Genomic DNA, 6000 nt, shown 5'->3' on the forward strand with positions numbered 1-6000 from the left:
GTCGAGTCACCCAAGTTTAGTCACTCTCAATGAACTATATGACACTTCTAGAGTTTAAAAGGAGGCAAGGGATGTTGTTTATGGTGTGACTCTTATACTTTTGATTTTATAAACAAAGAAGGAAGGAAAAACATAAAGGGGCAGCATAACAGGAACAAAAATCTCTGAGTTTTGGAGATACCGAGAGCAAAAAATGGGCTCGTCGACGAATGCCCTGTTCTCATCGACGAGTGTCCTTCTATGGATTGTCGACGAATCCCTGTACTCGTCAACGAGTGCGCCTGGATTGTGAGCAGTTTTTTGAATTTTGAATTTGAACGTTAGGGTGATTGGTTAAGTGGAAGGAAACCTTTGAGGGACTGTTATATATGTCATTCTGGACATGTATTGACAGATAGTGTGATTATTTGAGAAGTGTATTGTATACTTTGAGATTTCCTTAGTGAAATTCGTGTGTCATTGCTTCCGGGAATGTAGGCTTTGCTGAACTACGTAAATCTTATTGTTGTTCTTGTTGTTTATCATTTTCTGGTTGTGATTGATTTTCTTGTTGCATTTTTATTCCGCTATGCATCCTATTTATCCTATCCATACCACGACAAATTGGTATCAGAGCGATTGTTGTTATGACATCGAGATCATCTTCTGCAAGATTTGACATCATCAAATTTGATGGAACTAGGAACTTTGGTTTATGGCAGAGGTGAGTGAAGGACATTCTTGTACAACAAGGAATGGGAAAGGTATTACTTGGTGTTCAACCAGATGGAATGGATGAGGCAACATGAGGAGAATTGCAAGCAAAGGCTGTAAGCAAAGGCCGCTTCTACAATACGCTTGTGTTTGACTAACGAATTACTCTATCCGGTGATGAAGGAAGATTCTCCAACGACTATATGGTGAAAGTTAGAGAGCTGGTACATGTCCAAATCTCTAAATAATAAACTTTTTCTTAAGAAACGTTTGTATTGACTTAGAATGATTGAAGGAACAAACTTAAATTAACATATTAATGCCTTCAATCAAATTATTAGTGATTTGATGAGAGTTGATGTTAAGTTTGATGAAGATGAAAAAACTTTGATATTGTTAAACTCTTTGTCCTCAACTCATACCTATGAAAATCTTGTGACCACTTTTACGTGGGGAAAAGAAGCTCTTGATCTTGAAGAAGTAACAAGTGTTTTACTAAATTTTCATCAAAGATTGAAAATATGTGATGAAGGAGAAGGACTTGTGGTAAAGAGTAATAACGGGCAAGGCAAAATAAAATCCAAACATGGATCAAATTATAAATGCCGAAATCAATCTAAGAAGAAGAAAGAAATTGGGTGTTATAAATGCGGTAAAAGGGGGCATGTGAAACCGGAGTGTCAAGATTGGAAGAAGGGAAATTCTGAAAAACATGAGGGTACTTCAAAATCTGTGAATGTTGTTCAAAAATGAGGTTCATTGTGCAGTGATGGTGATGTTCTATCAGTTTCAGCGGGTTCGGATAATCTAACGGACTCTTGGATACTTGACTGGGCATATTCTTATCACATGACTCCGAACAAGGACTGGTTCAGCACTTACAGGTTAGTAAATTCTAGATCAGTTCTTATGGGTAATGATGCTTCTTGTAAGATCATTGACATAGGAAATGTAAAGATAAAAATGTTTGATAGTGCTGTGAGAATGTTGTGTAATATAAGACATATACTAGAGTTGAGAAAAAGTTTGATATCACTTGGTACTTTGGATTGTAATGACTTTAATTATAAGTCCAAAGGTGGAGTTTTAACTGTATGGAAAGATAATTTGACTGTAATGAAAGGGCAGAAACTAGATGGGAATATCTACACATTGCAAAGAACTACCATTGTAGGTGGAGCTGTAACCATTGATGTTGAACCAGATGAGACCGTTTTGTGGCATATGCGTCTTGGGCATATGGGGGAACACGACATGAAGGAATTACACAAGAGGAAACTTTTGAAGGACTTGAAATCATGTTAGTTGAAATTTTGCAGGATTTGGGTTCTTAGAAAACAGAACATGGCAAAGTTCAGATCAGCTATACACAAGACAAAGGGTATTCTTGATTATGTACATTCAAATGTTTGGGGCCGGTTAGAGTTGCATCAAAGGGTGGACATGTGTATTATGTGAGTTTTATTGATGATTACTCATGGAAGGTCTGGGTTTACTTCATGGGTCACAAATCAGATACGTTTTCCAGATTTAAGATTTGGAAGGCTGAAGTGGAAAACTTGACAGGGAGGAGAATCAAATACTTAAGGTTGGATAATGGGACCGAGCACACTGATTCTTGGTTTATGGAGTTTGCTATGGAGCAGGGCATCAAGAGACATTTTATAGTTTGTTAGACACCTCAGCAAAATGGTGTGTAAGAATGGATGAATCAAACTCTTTTCGAAAGGGCTTGGTGTCTCAAGCTTAATGCAGGACTACTAAAGAACTTCTGGCCGAGGCAGTGAGTATGACTTGTTTTCTGATAAACCGATCACCAAGGGCATCACTAAAGGGTAGAGTGGTAAAAGAGGTTTGGATGGAAAATATAGTATACTACTCCAGATTGAAGGTATTCAGGTGTCCAGCCTATGTTCACATATCTAGTGAGGAGATGTCTAAGCTTGACCCAAAGTCTCGTTGTTGCATCTTTTTGGAATATCCAAAAGGTGTAAAGGGGTACAAGTTGTGGGATCCAGTGGCAAATAAGGTGGTGATCAGCAGGGATGTAGTCTTTGATGAGAAGGCTATGGTAAAGTGTAACTAGGGCAATGATGAGCATGTTGTGTAGGAGGAGTTGGAAGGTCAGGGCAACAGTAATGATCATGGTCCTATGGTTGCAGGGAGTTCTAGCTCAGAAAACCAGCAAGTTGACGACATTCTTAGACAAAGATCCAGACGCACTATCAGACCTCCACCAAGGTATGGATTTGAAGAGTTAATATCTTATGCTTTCCTTACTAGTTGCAACGATCCAACTACATTTCAAGAGGTAGTGTACGGTCTAGAGAAAGATAGGTAGATGGGTGCGATGATTGAGGAGATGAAATCGCTATATAAGAACCAAATTTAGGATTTGGTGGAGCTACCAGATGGGAAGAGACCAATAAGTTGCAAATGAGTATATAGGAAGAAGGAGGCAATTTTAGAAAAGGAAGGAGAGAAATTCAAGGCATGATTGGTGGCAAATAGATACTCACAGAAGAAGGGGATAGATTATGATGAGATCTTTTCTCCAGTGGTCCGACATATTTCTATCAGAATTGTATTGGAGTTGGTAGCCCATTATGATTTTCATTTGGAACAAATGGATGTGAAGACGGCGTTTCTTTACAGTGACTTGGAGGAACAAATCTACATGGTACAACCGGAGGGATTCATTAAATTGGGAAAAGAAAATTTAATTTATAGGTTGAAAAAATCTCTTTATTGGTTGAAACAGTCTCCAAGGAAATAGTATAAACGGTTTAATTCTTACATGATCAAGATTAGTTACAAAAGGTGTGAGTATGACTGCTGGGTATATGTGAACAAGCTTGAGGATGGTTCTCTTATTTTCTTGTTATTGTACGTCGAGGAAATAGTATAAACGGTTTAATTCTTACATGATCAAGATTAGTTACAAAAGGTGTGAGTATGACTGCTGGGTATATGTGAACAAGCTTGAGGATGGTTCTCTTATTTTCTTGTTATTGTACGTCGATGACATGTTGATAGCTGTAAAAGATTTGACTAAGGTGAATCAATTAAAGGACCTATTGTATAAGGTATTTGACATAAAGGATCTTGACTCGGCCAAGAAAATACTTGAGATGGAGATTCGTCGTGACAAAACTGCATGGAGATTATGACTATCTCAGGGTGATTATGTGCATAAGGTGTTGGAGAGGTTTAGCATGACTGATGTAAAATCGGTATGTACACCTCTAGCAAATCATTTTAAGTTGTCTATTACAGATTGCCCAAGTACGGACAAGGAAATCCAGAACATGTCAAAGGTCCCCTATGCTAGTGTTGTGGGGATTTTAATGTATGTCATGGTGTGTGCGAGGCCAGATTTGGCTCATCCTGTGAGCGCGGTAAGTGAGTTTCTCTCTAATCTAGGAAGGTAGCATTGGAAAGCCCCCCAAATGGATACTCTGATTCTTACATGGTACATTGGGATATGACATCATGTTCGGCAAGAAACAGGGTTGTCCTTCCGTTATGGGGTTTGTAGATGCTGATTATACTGGAGATATGGATGATAGAAGGTCTACAACCGGGTATGTATTTACCCTTGTAGGAGAACCAATATGTTGGAGATCCATGGTACAGTCTCTGGTAGCATTATCCACAATTGAGGCAGAATATATGACATTTTTCGAAACTGCAAAGGAAGCCTTATGACTTACCGATTTAATTAGAGAGCTAGGGTTACAGCAAGATGGAGTGGTACTGGATTGTGATAGTTAGAGTGTCATTTACTTGGCGAAGAATCAGATATACCATGCTAGAACCAAACACATTGATGTGAGGTTCCACAGGGTTAGGGAATTGATTGTTTCAAGTGAGCTTGTATTGGAGAAGGTTTACACGTCTGAAAATGCAGCAGATATTCTGACGAAATTGGTCACTTTTGAAAAGTTTAAGCATTGTTTGGACTTACTCCATGTATCTAATTGATAAAAGGGAGACAAACCCAACCAAGCGTTTCAAGTTTAAGGTAGAGCAGTCAGATATTTTTTGGGGTCTCCTAAGGGGCGTATAATCGCCAAGGTAGAGATTGTTGTTTATGGTGTGACTCTTATACTTTGGATTTCATAAAAAAAGAAGGAAGGAAAAACATAAAGGGGCAGCACGACAGGGACTCGTCGACAAGCACAAAAAATCTTAGAGTTCTAGAGATACAGAGAGCAAAAAATGGGCTCGTCGACAAATGCCCAGTTCTTGTCGACAAGTGAACTTTTCTGGATCGTCGACGAATCCTTGTATTTGTTGATGAGTGCGCTTGGGTTGCGAGCTGTTTTTTGAATTTTGAATTTGAACATTGGGGTGGTTGGGTAATTGAAGGGAAACCGCCGAGAAGCTGTTATATATATCATTCTGGACATGTATTGACAGATAGTGTGATCATTTGAAAAGTGCATTGTGTACTTCGAAATTTTTTTAGTGAAATTCGTGTGTCATTGCTTCCGTGGATGTAGGATTTGCCGAACCACATAAATCTTATTGTTGTTCTTGTTATTTATTATTTTCTGGTTATGATTGATTTGCTTATTACATTTTCATTCCGTTGTGCATCCTATTTATCTTATCTATACCACGACAAGGGAACTCTAGCAATCAATAAATATTAGCAATAGCGCAGGCAGCTAGACTGAGAAGCAACACAGACCATTCAAAAGTTTGGGCATCACCAGGGCCAATTCATGCTTTTCACAACATTGTTTTGACTTCCCTTTAATGGCATTGAGAACTAGGAGACTCCATACAAAATACAGGAATGAACAACTTTTAAATTATGAAGAATTGGAATTTAAATATTTGTATAATTCTTTGTTTTTTTTTAAACAAAAAAATCCAATATATGTGCATATTTCTCTACCTCTACAAATTCTCATTGTAATAATACTTCTCATGACAATGTGACAAAATATTTTATAATTTTCTTAAATAAAATTTAAAACTATGGTGGTTACTTTCTTGTAAGTATGATTTTTAAATAAATAAAATAAATAAATAAATATATATAAAAAGTCATGATTCGTCTAAATATGTTTAAAAAGTACTAAAGCAGTTTTGTGAAGTGCTTAATCGGGGATGCTTCATGAGATATTGGTAAAAAAATATAATCAAAAAATGGTAATTGACACTTGCACAACATAAATTAAGAACACAATCCTTTTTTTTTTTGAAAATTTGAAAATTTGTAATTCCGATCCACCCATTGCTTGCTTATTCTTGTATATGTTTGAACATATTCTTTTAGCATTCAACCCACCAAAA

Source organism: Malania oleifera, chromosome 10 (assembly GCF_029873635.1).
Source record: "Malania oleifera isolate guangnan ecotype guangnan chromosome 10, ASM2987363v1, whole genome shotgun sequence".
Taxonomy (NCBI): Eukaryota; Viridiplantae; Streptophyta; class Magnoliopsida; order Santalales; family Ximeniaceae; genus Malania; species Malania oleifera.